Source organism: Ursus maritimus, unplaced genomic scaffold (genome assembly GCF_017311325.1).
Source record: "Ursus maritimus isolate PB19 unplaced genomic scaffold, ASM1731132v1 scaffold_30, whole genome shotgun sequence".
NCBI lineage: Eukaryota > Metazoa > Chordata > Mammalia > Carnivora > Ursidae > Ursus > Ursus maritimus.
Window position 1 is genome coordinate 32,331,932 of NW_024425564.1, and position 21,464 is coordinate 32,353,395.

The window sequence follows — 21,464 nt, forward strand, 5'->3', positions numbered from 1 at the left end:
ATTTTCCCCTCTCTCTTTGGCTCAGGGACCATTCCTTCATATTCCACTATACAAACTTAGCAGTGATGACCCCTCCTCTAATATTTCTCGCTCAGTCAACATACAGAGTCTAACTTTATTGAAAGGAAGTCTGGCCAAATCTAAAATCCTATCTTATTTTTTTAAAAAAGATTTTATCTATTTATTTGACAGAGAGAGAGACAGGCAGTGAGAGAGGGAACACAAGCAGGGGAGTGGGAGAGGAAGAAGCAGGCTCCCAGCAGAGGAGCCTTATGTGGGGCTCGATCCCAGAACGCTGGGATAACGCCCTGAGCTGAAGGCAGACGCTTAACAACTGAGCCACCCAGGCGCCCCTAAAATCCTATCTTAATGAACTGCATGGTGATGGAAAATTCTGGCAATTGCTTCATTAAGCTCACAAGATGGTGGATGAAATGGATGAAGTGCTGGTACGAGGATAGCAAATATCTTTTCGAAGTTCTTCAAAGCAAAATGGAGTGTGCTGCTTAAGGATTCAGAAAGGAAAGGGCTTGGCGAATTGTTTGAATTTCTGCATGATGTTCTTCTGGTCTTTGAAATTATTTATTATTTATTTATTTATTATTAGAGGGAGCGTGGGAGATGCAGAGGAAGAGAGAGAATCTCAAGTGGACTCTTACACTGAGTGTGGAGCCTGATGCAGGGCTCAATCCCTTGCCCCTGAGATCATGACCTGAGTCAAAACCAAGAGTCGGACGCTTAACCAACTGCACTACCCAGGCACTCCTGAAATTATTTTTTAAAAATATTTTCTTTATTATTGGCAAATAAGAATTGTATATATGGAAGGTGTCCAACATGACACCTTATATGCATCTGTATATAGTGAAATACATATATAACTATACATTGTGAAAAGATTACACAATAGAACTAATTAATATATCCATCTCCTCCCACAGTTACCATTTTTTTTCTTGTGGTGAGAACATATGAGATCTACTTTTTTAAAACAAATTTCAAGTATATAATGTATTATTATTAACTGCAGTCACTGTGCTGTACATCAGCTTCCAAAATTTATTCATAAGTGAAAATCTGTACCCTTTGATCAATATTTCCCCTTTCCTTCCATTCCCTCACCTTTGATAACCATCATTCTACTCTCTGTTACTATAAATTCCACTCTTTTTTTTTTTTTTCTTAAAGATTTCACATGTAAGTAAGATAATTTGAAATGTGTCTTTCTGTGTCTGGCTTGTTTCACCTAGTATAACATCTTCCAGATTCCTTCATGTTGTTGAAAATGGCAGGATTTGATACTAACCCATTATCAAATATGTGGTTTGCAAATATATTTCCCATTCCATAGATGACCTTTTAATTATTATTTGCTTTCTACTCTATGCAGAAAATTTTTATTTAAAGTAGTCCAACTTGTTTACTTTTTGCTTCTGGTACCTATTCAAAAAGAAAATCATTGCTAAGACCAATATTAGAGTTTTTCTCTTGTGTTTTCTTCTAGGAGTTTTATGGTTTCAGGTCTTAATCCATTTTGAGTTGGTTTTTGTGTCTAGTGTAATATAATTTAATTCTTTTGCATGTGGATACCCAGTTTCCCCAACACTGTTTATTGAAGAGACCATTCTTTGCCCATTGTATATTCTTGGCACCTTTGTCAAAATTACTTGACTATGCATGGATTTCTTTCTGGGCTCTCTCTTCTGTTATATTGCTCTATGTGTCTGTTTTTATGCCAATACCATATGGTTTTGATTACTATAGCTTTGCAATATAGTTTGAAGTTAGGAATTGTGAGCTCAGATGCCTCCAGCTTTATTTTTCTTGCTCAAAGTTGCTTTAGCTATTTGATGTCTTTTCTGTGTAAAATGCCACTGGAATTTTGATAGGCATTGCATTGAATGTGTAAATCACTTTGGGTAGAATGGATATTTTAACACTATCGATTCTTCTAATGTATGAACATAAGATATCTTTCCACTTATTTGTGTCTTTTTCTATTTCTTCCATCAGTATTTTATCGTTTACAGCATACAGATCTTTCATTTCCTTTGTTAAATATATTTCTAGGTATTTTATTCTTTTCTACATAATTGTGAATGGGATTGTTTTCTTAATGTCTTTTTTGGGTAGTTTTGTGTTAGGGTATAGAATGCAGTTGATTGTTGGATGTTGACTTTATATCCTGCAACTTTTTATAAATTTATTACTTTTAACAGTTTTTGGTAAAGTCTTTAGGATTTTCTATATATAAGATTATGTCACCTGCAAATAGAGACAATTTTACTTTTTCCTTTCCAATTTGGATGTTTTTTTTTCTTTCTTTCTTGTCTTATTACTCTGTCTGGGACTTCCAGTACTCTACTGGACACAAGTAGATTAAGAGCAGGCACCCTTGTCTTATTTCTCATCTTAGAGGAAAAGCTTTCAGCTTTTCACCATTGAGTATGATGTGGGCTTGTTATATATGACTTTTCTTATGTTAAGGAACATGCTTTCTATATGTAATTTATTAGTTTTTTTTTTTAATCATAAAAGGTCGTTGAATTTTGTTAAATGCTTTTTTTTTGTATCAAGATGACTGTATGGTTTTTATTTTTCCTTTTGTTAATGTGCTATATCACATTTATTGGTTAGCATATATTGAATCATCCTTGCATTCCAGGGATAAAATTAACTTGAATCTGATGTATGATTCTTTTAATATGCCATTAAATTTAGTTTGCTAGTATTTTGTTCTATAGTTTTGAATCTGTGTTCATCAGGGATATTGGCCTGTAATTTTCTTTTCTTGTAATGTCTGTTAGGTTGTGGTAATCAGGGTAATGCCGGCCTTGTAGAATGAGTTTGTGAGTATTCCCTCCTCTTCAATGTTTTGGAAGAGTTGGAGAAGAATTGGTGTTAATTCTTTAAATGGTTGATAGAATTCACCAGTGAAACCATCTAGTCCTGAACTTTTCTTTGTTGGGAGATTTTTTTTTTTTTTTTTTTACTGATTCTACCTTCCTACTCATTATTGCTCTATTCACATTTTCTATTTCTTTTGATTCAGTGTTGGTAATTGTGTGTTTCTAAGAATTTATCCATTTCCTCTAGTTTATCATATTTGTTGGTGTATAATCTTTCATGGTAGTCTCATGATCTTTTGTATATCTGTGCTATCAGTTGTAATATCTCCTCTTTCATTTCCGATTTTATTTGAATCTTCTTTTTTCCCTGTAGTCTAACTAAATCTTTATAAACTTTATCTTTTCAGAAAAACCCTCTTAGTTTCATTGATCTTTTATTTTTTTCTTTCCAGTCTTTGTTTCATTTATTTCTACTCTAATTTTTATTTCTTTCCTTATACTAACTCTGAGCTTAGATTTTTCTTCTAGTTCCTACTGGCATAAAGATAGGTTGCTTATTCGAGTTCTTTCTTTTTTTCTTATTGTAGGTATTCTTTTTTAAAGATTTTATGTATTTATTTATTTGACAGAGAGAGAGACAGCCAGTGAGAGAGGGAACACAAGCAGGGGGAGTGGGAAAGGAAGAAGCAGGCTCCCAGTGGAGGAGCCTGTTGTGGGGCTCGATCCCAGGACCCTGGGATCACACCCTGAGCCAAAGGCAGACACTTAACAACTGAGCCACCCAGGCACCCCTTATTGTAGGATTTATTGTTGTAAACTTCTCTCTTTGAACTGTTTTTGCTACATCCCATTAGTTTTGGTATATTATATTTCCATTTTCATTTGCCTCAAGGCATTTTTAAAATTTTGATTTCCTTTTCGATATCTTCTTTGTCCGATTAGTTGTTTAGGAGCATGTTGTTCAATCTTCCCATATTTGTGAATTTTCCAGAGTTCCTCCCATGGAGCTCTCAGTGGCAAAAGCTGCATGGTTTCATGGTGGCTGTGTTGGCCATTGGTTTCCTTAGTGGTGAAAGCTGCTGGGGTCCTCTGTGGAGCAGTCTGCTGAGGTCTGTGAGAAGATCGTCCGTGATAAAAACTGTTGGGATCCTCAGGGTTGCAAGGGCTGTGGAGGTCCTCAATGGTGAAGGCCCCTGGCAACCATGGTCACTCCCACCCTATGGCTGCTATTGGTAGTACCTGTCCTTCTTCCTTGTTCTCACCATCACTAAATGTCTTAGCTATGCTGGGCTCTGGGTGGGCTGAATCCAAACAGGGTCTTTCATGCAGTCCCCTGAAAGACTGAGGCAGCTTTTTGCTCACAGCACTCTCCTTTCCCTGGTGAGAGGAACTGTCGCGGGCTGGAGAGTTCTGTCTTGGCACTGAGGAGTGCTGGCCTGGGGGAGAGGATGATACAGGCAAAAGGAAACCATTTTTCCTACTCTTTCTGTGCAGTTATTCTCAAGATGTTTGCTCCATTGTGTTAGGGAAGCTTTGCAAGTGGATTCCTGAGATCTTCCAGGGCTGTTTTTGTTGGTGAATAGCTACCTAATTGTTGTTCTTTATGGGGGATGAAGGATGGGGTCTCCTATTCCACCACCTTGGTGACATCATTCTCTTGAAAATATTTTTGTTTATTAGATCTATTATGTCCCAAGGCAGTAATAGGCCTTCAAAAATGGAAGTATTTTGTTAGGCTATTCAAAAGGAAACATAGTAATATTTCTGGAAAGAAACAAAGCAAGAGGAACCTCTGAGAAATTGTTTATAAGTTTCATGACATGTCATAATTTGATGGCTGGCTTTGAAATCAACAGCTTTAGTTACCACTTGGGTAAGGTTTATGTGTTATATTAATATTTGCCTTATTGCTGGCCTTCTTTCAGAATGTATCGACAAACTATTGGGTTTTGTATAGCCTTATAGATTTCTCCTAAATTAGAAGTGTCTATTAACTATTTATAGTACTAGTAAGTACTATTCTAAATTTGTTGAGGATAAAGGACTAAGGTGTAGCTTATGTCACGTGATAACATGATATTACATGTTGTGGAGGGGAAATCACCCACTTCACTAACCCCTTACCTTGCTGTGTTCCCTCCACTCTCCCGAAGGAAGAGAACCTATGTAGATGGAGTTTGACGTATTTCAATCTTTTTTTTTAACCTCATTTTGTAATGACACCCTATCATAATGCAAATTATTTTTTTTTACAGCAGCTGGTTATTGAAATTTTTCTCAGAAATGTTTTCCAGAGCATAGAGGATAACAGAATTTGAATTTTAGGAAAGCCGTCTCTTCCCTATTGACCCGTTCCTTAGTCCTCCTCACATTGCTTCTGTTTACACAACCACATACAGGCATTGCCAGTTTGGCCAGTTTTCAAAACACAAATTGGGTGCATCTTGTAATGGAGGGATAGCTCTGCGAAAAAGTATGCACATGACCATAGCCCCATCATCTTTCCTGCTTCCATGTGGTAAGCAGGCATTCTTGGCTCTAATGTCCTGCTTTCTCAATCTCTTGTCTACATCATAAAAGCCACCAACAGAGTTTGGTCTGACACTTTGGGGAGGATGAGCCACCTTCACCTGATACAACTGCGTTCGTGCATTGCATTTCTCACTAATTTGGGCTCAGCAACTTGCTCTGATGAGAACTTCAAGCCAAGGAAGGGACTGTCCTGTCAAAGTCAAGCATTCCACCCGAGCTTTACTATGGGATTTACCTGGGAGTTATGGACGGTTGGATTATCACAATAATGTGGTGCTTGACCTTCTCATTTGTCTCTGTCTCTTGCGTGTACAGCTGTTTGTGAAATCTTGTAAGAGAGGAAGGAGGAGCCCATAGCAGTTTGGGGGCCTTCCTCCATCTCATGGATTTAAATCAGTATCATAAGGAACTTCACATTGATTCCTAATATTTTAGTTATTGGGTATTTTTCTGGATTAAGTTTAGTGATTCGCTTTCAGACCCCCTATAAAAATGCTACAAATATACAGCCTCTTCCCAGATTTGGCCACGGGTGAACTCTAAGAAGAGCTGCATTAATGGCTGTTATCTGTATTTTGCTTTTTGAAGAATGTATGCACATATTTCACCCAACTACATTGTAATCACCCTGAAGAGAAAAAGGACCTACGATTCATTCTTGTGGGACACTACGATAATGCATAGCACACGGTTAGTGCTCACTAAATATTTGTTGAACTGATGTTCATGTCGGTAGTTGAACAGGCTAATTTTCTGCTTCTAGTTTTGTTATGTTTTTCTCCATTTTTGACACTTTAGGAAAACAGTATTAGTAGTTATTTACAGGTCTTACTTTTGACCTTTCCATCTGAATTAAAAATAAGTGTAGCGCATTGGTGCATTTGATTCAGAAATTATAATTACATTGTCGTTAATAGGAAGAAAGGTTGGAAATAGCATAACACCAATCTGAGAGTTTCCAGTGCAGACTGTCAGTCAGCTAGTCCTATCTGTCAGCATTCCGAGTTCCACTGCATTGTTAAACAAACACATGTAAAATTGAATTGGCTGAATTAAAGAGCTATGTAGCAATTTTATTTTCTGTCTAATTTCAGAGAGGTTCAACTTGCTCAGCAATGTACATAGCAAATCCCATCAGGATGTTTTGTTTAAAGAACATAATGGAGGAGGTAATATTGTCTTTTCCATTTCTGTGCATTTTTTATCTTTGGACTTTCTACAGTTCTCCATTGCTGTTGGACAGCAGGAGGCAAGTGGTTTTCTTTATTCTGGTGTGTTTAGACATAACCGATAAAATCTTACTGGTAGAGGGCAGTTATTTCCAACATTAATATTTTATACAAAACTTGCCTTTGTGAAATTTTATATTAGAAAAGCTGTTAATAAGAAAAACAGTTCTGTCCTAGGCCACATATGACTCCATCAAATAAGGTTGATACAGCAAAGAGATAAAGCACCACTGAATAATATTTGATTTGGCAAACTGTACATTTAGATTTTTTTTCTATAGGGACTATTATAGGGAAAGTGCTGAAAATTGTGTCCTTTGAGGACTGAAAATTATATCTTTTTGTGACACCCATTCCGATCTGAGAACATGACTACTCTACCCCATAATGGAATTTCTCAACATTATTTTGCTGGCAGAATTTCAGGAAGTAATGGGGCTTTTTTTTTTTTTTGAAGAATGCCATAAAATATTATTATAATTTCACTATGCTATATACAGTCACAACCATAAAGATTTATATGCAGGGCAGTGAAGGAGCCAATAAACCATAAGACATACTTTCAGAAATGTGACACTGTGAGTAGGAGCTCACATCTGGTTACAAAGAAGAGTTTCCATCTTCCCTAATACTCAAGAGCACTTTTAGGAAAGTAGCTTACCCCTTCTCTAGCAGAAATGGCCAGCTGTCCACCAAAGATTCGTGCTCCCCACCCATTGTATGAACATACTGCTAGACAGAGGCTTCTATGTTATGATCTCAATTTTCCAAACATCTTTACTTCTAAATGAAGCTGTATGACTGATTCTCACTCATGGGAAGTGTGCAGGAATGAAGAGTGTCATGTCTAGAGTGATATGATTTTCCTCTTCCACAGCAACTTGGCAAGCCCAGTATTGAAGATAGTGGAGCCATTGACAGTACAAATCTTGAGTCTTGAATTATGGTAAGAAAGACTACCCACTTAGCCCTCTCTTTGGACTGTTGTATAGAAGATAAGTCAGTTTCTACTGTTTTAGCTACTAAGATTTCAGGGTTTATCTTGTTAGCAGCTAGTGTGACCTTAACCACTGCAGCCACTAGACTTCAGTTTTTCTCATAATAAGATGACAGTAAAGTTATTTAAACTTCATACATACAATGATCATCAGGGTTCTTTCTATATAAGTTAATATATGTAGACCATGGAGTATGGAGGAACCTGTCAACAGGTGTTATGCTATTGTTACGAGGGTTGCTGTTGCTATTTTTATATGATCTCTGTAAAGTTTTTAAGCACCAGCATTTCCTAGAGGACAAACAGTAGTAGACACCAAGAAATGAAGCCTACATATATGTGGACAATAATCAACACTGAGAGTGTAGTCAATGATGTCATTTTTTCCCCTGGGGGTTGGGAAAAGGTTTCCATTATTTTACTTTGCTGAATGCAGTGCGCCGTGGGTAACGTGACCTTGAAATTAGGTTGAGCAAACCCATATAGCTTGCTCCACACATAAAAATAGGGGATCAGAACACAGTACCTCCGACTTTCTCACTTCACTTCTCTTATTTTAAGAGATTCGTTGTTGAGTCACTATTATTTCCAGGCACTACACTGGTTGATCTTACTTGTCCTTGAAAGCAGGAGGGATGATAGGAGGCACACATTGGTAAAGCTCCTAGGTAACTGTAGAGGGAAACCAGCCTCAGGCGCTGCAAAACGTGAAGGCAACGGTAATATGAAGATACAGAAGTAGACCCAAGACAGGATGGTTCAGCCAGTGTGACCAGTCCTACGAGGGATGTACGAGACCTGAGAACACCCTGCTCAAAACTTGCTGTAAATCGCAGAAGTTCCAATTGATGCCTCTGCCACAATCTCAAGATTTCTGAAGCTCCCTGTGCAAATAGTCTCTTTTCTAAAGCATTTCTGACTCCTTGAAGAAAAGGGATGATTTTTCCTGACAAAAACCTGGCTAATATGCAAGTGATAGTCCCCTCCTCAAACTCCCTTGCACAAAGACTGCCTACCCTTTAGCTTACAAAGTACATTCATGTGTTGTTGTTGTTGTTATTATTATTATTATTATTTTGTATGACACAGACAGATATAATTAAAAATTAACTTAGAACTACACTTTCTCTACCTTTATGTTTATCCGAGATAGAAGTATTTTTGAGAAGATAACAGAAGGTAAGATATCCAATTCTAAAGAAAAACATAATTGTTGTCCTTCTATGTCACACATGTTCTATGCCATTCTCTGTGGGTCTTTTTTTTTTTTTTTAATTTTCTTTATTTATCTGAGAACGAGAGAGAGTGAGCACAAGCCAGATGAGGGGTAGGGGGAGAAGCAGACTCCGTGCTAAGCAGGGAGTCTGATGTGGGGCTCGATCCCGGGACCCCAGGATCATGACCTGAGCCAAAGGCAGATGCTTAACTGACTGGGCCACCCAGGTGCCCCCTCTGTGTGTCTTCACGGAGACTTACACCCAAGATTCAAAAGTTTTCAATTCAAAGTATGGTGTTGATGTATCAACAAAATCTGGCCCCGTAATTACATTTAGAGTCACGTAGGTTTGCAGTGTGTGAAATTGGATTGGGGTCATTAAAACTGTGGACACAACATCTCAGTAATGAGCTGCATGCTTTTTAGTAGAGAAGCTTTCACTGACTGAGCCATTCTATCAAGTAAGAATTTTCTCTGAGCTGCTGTGCTTCTGTCACTTAACGTTGGAGTGAAGAACTTGATCCAAATGGTCACAACTCAACACATGCACCTGACCCAGACAGCATTAACATGCAGAAGTATCAAGAAAGCCAAGAAAATCTGTGATAATGAAGTTACCGTATATTTGAAGGTTCAGTTTGTTTATATATTCTTCCCGTGTAGAATTTTATTCTCATTTATTCTTTTTTTTTAATTTTTAAAATCAAGTTATGTTAGTTACCATACAGTACATCATTAGTTTTTTATTCTCATTTATTCTTGTTTTAACAGATGACCAGTGGCAAACAATACATGATTTCCTACACTAGGAGATATATGTGTGTGTATATATATATATATACATATATATATACATCTCTCTATCTACTTACCTGTCTACCTACCTACCTTTCTAAGGAGGAGAAAGAGAGAATTAAATATCCCATGCTATTTTAGATTTTCATAAAAAATTCTTTAATTGATCAAAATATCTTTTAAATTTAACTTGGAGAAGCAACAAAGAAATGCGTAGTGTAGCAGAGCTTCTAAAAGGAACCTAAAGTCCTGAAGGCTATTTTTAACTGTGCCATTTACAACTTCTGCTCCTCTGAAAGAGTCACTTATTCTCTCTGGTCTTCAGTTTCTTTATTGGCAAGATGAAAACAATAGCTTTTTACTGTGTTTAAGCCCAGTTGTCATAATTTAATTAATACAGAAAATGTAAATAGAACATTGTAATTATAGAATTTATACGAGGTTTACATATTAAATTGAATAAGTTCAGGAAAAACAAGTCTCAGTTTTACCTACCAGTATTTTTTCTTTCTTTCTTTCTTTTTTTTTTTTTCTGATTTTATCAGCTAATTAAATAAATGGTCTTTGCGCATCCCATGTCCATCTGGTTGTTATTCCCACAGACACAGTTTTCAGAATTTAAGTCATCACCATGACTACCTTGACAATAGTCACAGATCCTTTTTCTTGATGAAAGCTATAAATACTTCTGCAACCAAAATACATATATCATTCATGATTTTATCAGGCACTTAATATAGTTGAAATATCAGCAGTGCTTTGGAAAATTTCCGTTTCTTTAGAAAACTGGGAAAACCTCTGAGAAACCTGTTGTGGTAATAATTTACCGATTTTCTCTTCTGAAAGAAGGGTGATGGTGATAGACGTAGTCTGAGGAACATTCTTTCCTTCAGGTAATCCTGAAATTTCTGCTTTTTCTGTTATGAGTGTTCAAAGTATGAGGTGCTCAGGCACCTTGAAAGTCCGCCGACCAGTTTGGGCTCCTCCTTCTGTAGATATGCCCTACATTTCTTTCTGGTCTTGTACAATGTGATTTCATCGTGATGGAAGGCAAAGGGTCATTTTGGATGTGCTCAGAAACATTTGCCCCAATTCAGAGGACAGAAATCACTGAACTTGGGGGAAATCTTCTTTTCCCAGAGCTCACCCGGTCCAGAAATTCTTGGCTGAAGATCCTTGCTTCCCCACAGTTGGTAAACAAGCCCGGGGTACATATACAACTTTAACATGGGAAATTTACCCTCGTGCCAATCCGAACCAGGAGACGATTCCTACTATTGATTAGTTCATGTCTCTACCATCAGTGTTTTACTTCAGATACTTCATAGAACTTCAGAATTTTTTTTTCCTATTTCTTCTAGAGCCAAATTCTTCTTTGATTTACCCATCACTGCTGGTAAACAGTTTTTTTTTTCCTCGAAGGAACAATGATGGCTCTCTTCCACCCCCGCTCATTTTGGGTGGTCTAGCCTGTTCCCCATAATGTCGGCAAAAGAGTGTGCATTGCAGAGGTTTCATCTGGTTTGGTTTTATGAGTGACATTAAGGGGGACAGGGAGATGCAAAGTTCTTGATTGTTACAACATCGCTTTGTAAAATGGACCTTCTCCCTGTCACACAAGGTGAAAACAGTACGACGGGCCTGATCCCTGTCCCCTGCAGAACCACAGGCAAACGATGGACAGTTCTGCATGGAAAGAAAGCTCTAGCAGGACCCAGGTCAGTGCGGTAACGAGAAGAAGGAGGAGACACGTGCTGTGCTGGCAACAGTTCAAGAGCCAAGGGATGAGCAGCTCCCACATGCCATGTCCCCCGATGGCTCCGCCAGGCACACTGGGCTGTGCCCCAAGCATTGCAGCTCACTGCTATGGAAACCCGAACAGAGTGACCCTCCGTGCTCGCGGCAGGTGGCTGGTGATAAACAAAACAAACTGCAAGGCATTTGATGGTTATCGCAGAAATGCGCTTGCCTTACTTGGCGGTCACCTGCCTAAACGTCCACAGGGAGAAAAAAAATACATGTTAGGGTTTAGTAATTCATTTCACACCCTGTTTTTTAATCTCAAAACTTGATTTTTTCTGCCTAAGTACTCATGCTTCAATATTTCTGTGTCTCTTTCAGATTTTAAACTTTCCTGTTTAAAGGCAGAGCTATAGAGCAAAATATTTTCACTATTGAAAACCTAAAATGAATGATATGAAGCAGTTCAATGTGCTTCTCCAGCACTCAGCTCTGTGGGGTGAAACAATCAACAAGATGAGGGAGCTCTTTGCCTCCCTGGGCAGTTGGGTAACATGGGACAGACTGGAGGACTTTCCATCCTGTGACTTGTGATGAGGTGCTAGCAAATTTTGGTCTATAACCCATTTTCAGGGAAATTCACCTTTTCTGTTAAAAAAAATTATATTTCTATAATTTCTATATTTCTATATTTCCCTGATCGCCTTTTATTTGAATAAAAGATGAATAACGAGACAAGTTCACCAGAGCTAATAAACACATCTTTTTTGGTAATGCACTATTTCATCTAATTATTTGAATTCAGATCAGCTTAAAGGAAAAGAACAAAGCAAAGCAACGATCCAGTTGGAAGTTACGCACCACTGCTGGCTGTAAACAAGCTCAGAGGCTGGGCTATCTGGCATGGCCGTGAAGCTGGAGGATGCTGAGCACGCGCCAACGTTGATAAGTACAGTCCATCCCTTCTGCATTATGTCCACATCTTTGGGACTTAGAGTCTGGCAAGTAGAAGGGAGAGTTTATCTTGTTGGAAGATATGAGTTGGAAAATCAACCCAAATGAAATGGTGGAAGCCAAAGGGTAAAAGAGCCCTGGAAATGTTCTAATCCTTCCTTTGCTTTTAGTTGGACTACGTTACACGACTGTATGTACTTATCATCGTAAGACATTTTTTGAAGAGTAGCTAGAATTGCAAAGACACTCTTAAGATGATACTTGTTAATGATACTTTAAAAACAATGTCCACATTTACATCATTAAAAAATAGATTAGTTAGAAGGCTTGGCTGAACTTTCTGTCTATCGCCCAAGTAAACCATGTCGGTTACTGCATTTTGGATGCTTTGCTAGCTGAATGTGTTCGAATTTCTCTACCATGCTTCTAAGCTTTTGTGTCTACGTTCCGATCCGCATTTTCCTGCCATTTTCCTCTCTGTATTATCAGTGTATTTGTGTTGTTACTCATGTTTCACTTGCTACCCTTAACTATTAGTGGTGGTGATGAACTCGGAATTAAATGGTTGAATTTACTTAAATAGGTGTCTGAATTTGTGTTAAATAGTCACATTTACTCTCAAAAGCAAATCATCAGTATCCATGCACTTGCTTCAAATGGCAGTTGAAATTAGATATTTTGAGACATCTTCACATAACACTTATTACATGTAAGTTTAGCTTTAAATTTTTTACAAGTGTTAACTTCACGCATGTGTATCACAACGAAGTTATTACCGAAGAAGTATTATTTTTATCCCCGACTTTCAGATGAGGCAGTTTACTCTCAGATTGGATAAAGACCTTGTCTATGTTCATATGGGAGCAAGTATGAGACCCAGGATGTCAACCCACTCAGGGTGGCTCGGTAGAGTCCTCTGTTTCCCATGACACCAGGGTCTGCCAATCTAGTTTTCCCGTCCAAAATGGTGATGACAAAAGAAAGCAAGGACTAAACTTCACACTTTAGCCAAATAAACTTAAATGTGGAAGTAGCCTTAATTTAAATCAAGTCAACGAATGTATATTGGATTCATAATACACACCAAGCAAGATGTCTCCTACTACATGAGCGTTCATACAAAGTGGTCCAGAAAAAGCACCTGGCCAGGAATGCAAGAGATGAAATGAATCATATTAAAAACGATATTTGCCTTTACTCTTTTGGCGGTACTTTGTTGATCAGCAACAGATACAACAAGAAATAGGGATCTAGTGTTGCTAAAGAGTAGTTTTAGAGTCCTTTATAGCAAGTGCCGTCCTCATTTTGATTCTTGTGAAATTACTAACTAAGGCTTTAAAAACAAACTGAGATCTCAAAGTGGTAAAATAGCAGTCTCAAATGTTGTGGTGTCAGGACCCCTTTACATACTTAGGAATTATTAAGCAGCCCCCCCCAAAGCTTCTATTAATGTGGGTTATACCTGTCAATAATTTATATTAGAAATTAAAAGAGAGAAAAATGTCAATATTTAATCATTAATTTATTTAAAATAATCCCGTTACATTTTGACATAATTGAATATTCTTATAAAAATAACTATCTTTTGTTCAACACAAAAGAATCAGAATGGCATGGTTTTAGATTTTTAAAAAATTTCTTTATTGTCTTGCTTAATAGAAGACAGCTGGGTTCTTAGATTTGCTTCTCTATTCAGTCTGTTATGATCTTGCACATCATGTGCTCTCTGGAAAACTCCATTGGACATTTGGGAAAGAAAGAGAATGAAACAGAAAAAATAACATTTTAGTTTATTATGAAATTAGCTCTGACCTCATGGTCCCCTCCAAGTGTCTTAGGAACCCCAGGGATTCCCTGACCACACTTGGAGAACTCCTGCTATAGAATCAGTCTGCCAACATAATCCTTTGTTATGCTATATGTTTTAGCCTCTTTTCATCCAATATTATCTGAATTTGACCATTAGCAGTTCAATGTATTGCTTATCTGTGATTTAAAATGGGTGACTTGGGGCGCCTGGGTGGCGCAGTCGTTAGGCGTCTGCCTTCGGCTCAGGGAGTGATCCCAGCGTTATGGGATCGAGCCCCACGTCAGGCTCCTCCGCTGGGAGCCTGCCTCTTCCTCTCCCACTCCCCTGCTTGTGTTCCCTCTCTCGCTGGCTGTGTCTCTGTCGCATAAATAAATAAAATCTTTAAAAATAAAATAAAATAAAATGGGTGACTCCTTTCTAATATTGATGTTGTTTGTATATTTTATATATGTCTCAATAAAACATAAATTTAAAAAAAATGAGGATGAATGGTAGTTTCAGGTATTCTAATACCTGAGAGGCTTCGGTAGGGTGAGTAATGCGCAGGAAGTGAATTGAACAGATTGAGATAGACCCACAGATAGATGGATAGACAGACAGACAAACAGAAAGAAATAATTAGATGTATATGTAACTGTCTCTGGGCATTTACGTTTGGCTTTCAAAAGCATACAATGTTTCCTATCTATTGTTTTGTAATGCAGATTAATAGTCTATTAATTTGTTGAATTTACCTTATCTACCTAGACTCTATTTATTTATTTTTAAAAGATTTTATTTTATTTATTTTTAAAAAGATTTTATTTGTTTCAGAGAGAGAGAATAAGCACAAGCATGAGCTGGGGAAGGGGCAAAGGGAGAGGGAGAAGGAGACTCCCCACTGAGCAGGGAGCCCCACGCAGGGCTTGATCCCAGGATCCTGGGATCATGACCTGAGCTGAAGGCAGACATTTTTTTTTTAAAGATTTTATTTATTTATTTGACAGAGATAGAGATAGCCAGCGAGAGAGGGAACACAAGCAGGGGGAGTGGGAGAGGAAGAAACAGGCTTGATCCCATAACGCCGGGACCACGCCCTGAGCCACGCCACTGTGCTACCCAGGCACCCCTGAAGGCAGACATTTAACTGACTGCACCACCCAGGCACCCCTAAAAATTTTATTTTTAAGTAATCTCTGCACCCAACATGAGGCTCGAACTCACAACACTGACATCAAGAGTCACGTGCTCTACTGACTGAGGCTGCATCCCTGGACTCCTTTTTAAAATAATCTCAATACATGGAGGTGCTGATTAAATCAGCAATGACTTCATTTCTCTTATACAATTGAAATCACTATCTAGGTTGGAATAGCTAATAAAATAATGTTGATGCTTAAGTAAATTCTTAAAAAATAAAATATTTTAAATTCCTGTAACAATTTTAAATGTGTTGACTGTTAATATTCATTTGGCAGGCTGACTTTGTTGTGGCTGACATGCAGGCCCACAGGGAGTAAGAGTGTTTCAACACTGGGGAGATTACTATTATGGGGTGTTTAGGTCCTTTGACTTTCCCAAGGTCAAATAGACATAGGGTCTTTTAATTGTACGCAGGATGCTTACCAATTGCGTTCTGTTTACACATTGCCTTTGAAATAATGCTTTTCCTCTTCAGTGTCCAAATCTGTCAAACACAGAGTCTTTTCCATAAATATTGCAATGTAGTGCTAAAGAAAATTATTAGTTTTTATTGTTTCAGAAGAGTCATTGAAAATATTCAAATGGGCATTTTGGAGAAAAGCACAAACCAACCACAATTTTATGTGAGAACCAGGAAGAGGAAGGTTTTGCTCACAGAATGGTGAGCAGTTTGGAAAGAAAATAAAAACCAACAAACAGCAAATGAGAGTGAGTGTGCATGTGTGTGCCCTGCCCTTTCCAAGAAAAGCTGACACTGTAATGATGTCCAAACTGATCCTTTCTGCTCGAGTGAAGAGGTTTCTCACTGAAATATTTAATTGTTACCCCTGGATGGAAGCTTGGTGGTAGCAGCCAACTGCCAACTATCCACGTACAATCCGAGTGTTCTGTTTCTCGGTTACTAAGCGGACTCTAAGGTCTCCTCCCACATTTGGAGGCAAGGAGCCCTCTTCTTTCCTTGACATCTTCCTTTGGCAGCTTTGGGAAAGGTTGTTATCCAGTCTCAAAAGATGTTCTGGAAGATGGCACATGCTTAAGAATGACTTAAAAATGTGTATATTTCCTCGGAGCAAACCATCATAGAATCGGTGGATCGATGCATTCAAAATCAAGGAGTTGCTTACTTCTTCTTCCTCTCTTTGATAAGGGGCATTTATTCTGTGCTTTTAGACACTAATCAGAAGCTTCTGTAGTCTGAAGTTTGTTGTGTTTTGTAATTAGCTGTAGGTTCAAGTTTATGGAAATAGCCCATCTTCTAGTCAATCGCCAAAATATAAGATTACATAATCAAGGCGTATGTGTTCCAAATTAGGTGTTAACTGTACACTGTCGAGTTGGGACATGACGTGAGCTGGATCCACTCATTTCGGTCAATAAGTAACAATTGCTGAAACCAAATCAGTCACACAACAAACTATATCAATTGTGAGGATGGTCAATACGAAGAGGCAATAGTGGGGTTTGTTTCACATGTAATATACAGATACAGCCAAAATGTGAGAAAGAACTCTATCACACACTGGGACACAATACAGAAATCTCAATTTGCCGCATAGTTTGGGAATAATGTTTGCTTACCTGGAGTATTTCGAGTTAGCCTTGTACACAAACCTTCCGTTCTGACGGGGCATTAACTGTGAAGCTAATATACAAACTAGCTTCTCTCCAGGGTCCCTGAGCTAAAGACACCAAAGTGAGACAACTACCCACATTTGCTTGTCTTGAAACTTCATCACAAAATAATCATTGTGTAACATCTCGATGAAGTGCATACATAGGATATTTTTAAAAAGACTTTTACTAATCAAAGAAGGAATCTAAATGTAATTGCTCTCTACTCGAATCAACATGGTCACAAAATCCCACTGGTCTCCAGAGGGAGGACAACCAAGCAGTTCCTGTGGCCCTGTTGTTGAAATTGCATCATTTCCTCTCCAGAAGGATGGCCAGTTTTCCAATGCAGAAAGTTTCTGTCCAGGAAGTTCCATCCTTTTCTATCGTTTGTTCTAACATTCAAAATTGTTCTCCATCACTTATTGTCAATTTCTGTCAGCTACGATTTGAAGCACTCACTTTCAAATATTTTAGTTTCTGCAAATAAAATGATGCCATGATACAGAACATTAGCTTATCTTTTACATACTTTTGATTCCGAACTCACTTTGGGTTTCACTGATGAAGAGGTAGAGGACATGATGAAAAAGTTGAGTCCATGAAGAGCAGGAGGCAGAAGCTTAAATTGTACCAGCTTTTGGATGTGAGGAAGAGCTTGGAAGCTAATAGACTGGGGAAAAACTCTTTGGAAGGTAATGACTGGAGAAAAATTCTGGGTCAAATGCAGCAATTGTGGTGAATAAATATTCCAATTTCAGATTTGGAAAGGAATCATCCTTTCACAGACTGAAAGGTGAGCACACAGGAAAAAGGAAGAAGTATGTTCCCTCTGTAGGTTATAGTACATGGTGCAAATAGTCAATTAGAATTTCCGAGAGACAGGACAAATCAGGCTCATGGATGGAAACTTTGATTTGGTTCTTGAACCCGTAGTTTGCAGAGTCCTCTGAGGAAGGGTTTCTTTGTAAAACGTCTTGCGATATGCTGTCCCCTATTTTGAAAGAATGGGAAAGTACCTTTCCACTGTGAATATACCCTTTGTGTTATTAACTGTGAAGGCATGACAAGGCTACACAATTGATTCTTTCTCCTATCAGAGCCTCTTTTGCTTAGGTTAATACCATTGTTTGAGAGCATTAGGAAACAGGTTTCTGTGTTTCTAGGCTTTTTGACATTTCTTGAGGTTTCATGTAACTTTAATGGAATAACTTGAGGAAATAATCCAGAGCAGCCTTGCTCTGACCCTCACTGGCCCTTGAAGGCCAGGACTGAGGGAACTTGGCTCCTTAGTGAACACATTTCCTGTAATGACAAATTTCCCAGGTCAGGCAGGTATTCTGTGTACCTGAAACTGCCCCAAGACCTGATTCCGAGGAAGAAGTGGGTTGTGGATAAAGGCAAACCTGAATCCCAGAAACTTGTTTCTCGAACTTGAATATTTTTTATTACTAGTTTTTGATATAATGTTCAACGATTCATTAGTTGAGTATAACACCCAGTGTTTGTTACATCACGTGCCCTCCCTGATGCCCATCACTCAGTTACCCTATCCCCCCCACCTAAATTCCTTTCCACAACCCTCAGTTTGTTTCCTGGAGTCAAGAGTCTCTTATGGTTTGTCTCCCTTTCTGATTTCTTCCCATTCAGTTTTCCCTCCCTTCTCCTATTGTTCTCTGCACTATTGCTTATGTTCCACGTATGGGTAAAGACATATGATAATTGTGTTTCTCTGATTGACTTATTTCACTTAGCCTAATACCCTCCAGTTCCATCCATGTTGATGTAAATGGTAGGTATTCATCCTTTCTGATGGCTGAGTAATATTCCATTGTATATATGAACCACATCTTCTTTATCCATTCATCCATTGAAGGACATCTGGCTGGAAAAAATTGGATAGCCACATGCAGAAGAATGAAACTGGACCATTCTCTTACACCATACGCAAAGATAAAATGGATGAAAGATCTAAATGTGAGACAGGAATCCATCAAAATCCTAGAGAAGAGCACAGGCAGCAACCTCTTCGACCATGGACAAAGCAACTCCTTGCAAGACATGTCTCTTAAGGCAAGGGAAATAGAAGCAAAAATGAACTTTTGAGACTTCTTTAAGATAAAAAGCTTCTGCACAGCAAAGGAAACAGTCAACAAAACTTAGAGGCAACCCATGGAATCAGAGAAAATATTTGCAAATGACATTACAGAGAAAGGGCTGGTATCCAAGATCTTATAAAGAACTTCTCAAACTCAACACCCAAAGAACAAATAATCCAGTCCAGAAATTGAACTTGAATATTTATAAGTATTACATATGAGAGTAGCTTTGCCCAGGGCTTTCTGAACAGAGATATCTGATGGGAGCGAACTCTTAAGAAATAACCTCAAATCAGAGAAACACAGTTTTGTTAAAGTAGCTGCATGGGACATTTGCTCACTCGCTCCAGCTGGGGGAAGCTTTCATGGTAGAGAAGGGATAATATGGGCCCTGGAATTAAAGGCTTGCACTGAGATTCTCGCTCCACCATGCAGCCACCAAGGTTGGTTTCTTATATTCTCTGAGTCCCAGACCCTTATCTCTAAAATCTAAAATAATAATATCCACCTCACAGGATTATTAGCGATACTAACTGGCATAACATACGTAAAGTACAGGGCTTTAATTTAATTTATTTCAGGCTAAGGGCCTTGCTAGGTTGGGAGGTGCTATGTGTCCCCCCTCTGACTGGCTCTATTATTTACATGGTCATCTATATGCTCTTCTTTTTCTCTAATATTTTGTTAATGTTTTAGTAAATTTTCATAAAAGGAGAACAAATTCTTATAAAATATGGAACATACTGGGAGGAAACTACTCAGTAGATCAAACAAGAGAAAATGGATGTCACCATGGTTTTATGCAGCTGGTGGAGCCCTGAAGAGGCTTGTTTGGGACCTGACATGTCTCATTCAGCCCCAGATGGTTTCCTTGACCTTCCAAATCCACTGATCTTTTAGTTTTGATGTAAGTAAAACTAAGCACTGAACTCCAACATTTTCAACACAATTAATTTTTAAATATTGCACATGTTCTGTAGGCTATTCATACAGAGAAGGAAGTTTCTGGAAGACCTTGCCTCAAGAGACAGTCTATTGGAATCCTTCAAAAGTTTAATAGTAAAAATTGTTATGAATGTTTACATAAAGCTCTGGGAAGGAGGCAGGAGAGAAGACCTTTAACCAAACAGTGGACCTTTCACCTCAACTGATGTACATTTCAGATGAATAATTAGCAAAAATGGTCCCTGATAAAAAGTCAAGTTAAGCTTTACTGGGTAGAACAACAGAGAAATTTCATTCTTTCTTCTTGAGTAGGGAAACCATTCTGCCTAAGTTCAGACGATATTCTTTCTTAGCAGTGAAGGGAAGAAGGTAGGTGATACGTTTCTGTTTCTCTTTTTCCCCTTTAGACATGAGGAATGCCCACAAGGAAGAGAAGACATTTGGCTGAGGTAGGCAATGATGTTTCCTTACCCCGAGATGAGGCTATAAGATTTTCTTCGTGTTTCCAGGACATGCAGCCTGTGGGAATTGAGTTCCCAACTCTGCTCACATACTTAGGAGGCTACATTTGAGTTTGAATAGATTCTGTGGCCTTTTCCGAATTCTGCCCCATAGTCACATTGTCTCAACATCGCCCCCCTGCAGTACCTACCAGTAATTTCTACCTCCGTAACAACATTGAATGGTTCTTAAGATTAACTGAGCCTCCAGCTGGGTAACCACTCCATTGTATCATGGAACCGGAAATCTTAAAGTACCTTTTATATATGGGCCCTGATGCCTCAACTGCTCTCTTTGAGTCTGATTAACAAAAATAACCTCTTTCCATCAAGGCAAGGCTTCACAAAGATTTTTCTAATGTCTTATCACCTCCTATATTGTATCAGAGAAGCCAAAATGAAATTAAAATTAGAATCATTATCAGTAAGGTCTCAGGAGTTAGGACTCATACCCCTTCTTTTAGGTTATCCATGTTAAAAAGCAAAATTCAGCTGAGTATATTTTAAAGATCTTATTGGCTTTAGTCAAGGATTTGTGAATCAGCAGCATCCAATGTGGCAGGTGGAAAGGAGCTCTGAGGAGCTGTACAAAAATGAAACTTTTATAGGTAGAAGGGAGCAGGAATGAGGAAGTCGTTCTGGACAAAAAAACAGATTGTTTATGGCAAAATTACCTTCCTTTAGGGGATGGCAGGGGTCTACCAGGCAGGTGACCTAGCTAGTGCTGATCAAGTGATTCCTGATTGACTGGTTAAGAACCCATTGTGGCAGGGCCAAGAGAGTCAGGGGGAGGGGCAGAGGGAGCCCCTCTGAGCCCCACTGAGCAGGGAGCCTGATGTAGGGCTTGATCCCAGGATCCTGGGATCATGACCTGAGCCGAAGGCAGATGCTTAACCGACTGAGCCACCCGGGGGCCCACCATCTATCTTTAAAACAAGTGAAGCCAAATTCTCCTTTGTCAATCGTGGTTTGAATTAAATGGCTTGTCTCTCAACCTTTAAGCTA

At 38.5% G+C, this 21,464-nt stretch overlaps 1 long non-coding RNA gene across 13 annotated transcripts in view; it reads left to right on the plus strand.

Moving 5' to 3' along the window:
• LOC103678386 overlaps positions 1–21,464 on the plus strand; it is a 99,547-nt gene that overhangs the window by 33,600 nt on the left and 44,483 nt on the right. Inside the window, exons 7-11 of one of the 13 annotated variants that reach the window (XR_005838831.1) lie at positions 7,488–7,556; positions 8,761–8,786; positions 9,250–9,454; positions 11,240–11,956; positions 12,164–12,886. The exons of 11 other annotated variants lie outside the window; for them this stretch is intronic. This is a non-coding gene — a long non-coding RNA (uncharacterized LOC103678386). Of the gene's footprint in view, positions 1–7,487; positions 7,557–8,760; positions 8,787–9,249; positions 9,455–11,239; positions 11,957–12,163; positions 12,887–21,464 lie in introns of those variants that run through there. One more of the 13 variants, XR_005838832.1, reaches the window with a different exon arrangement.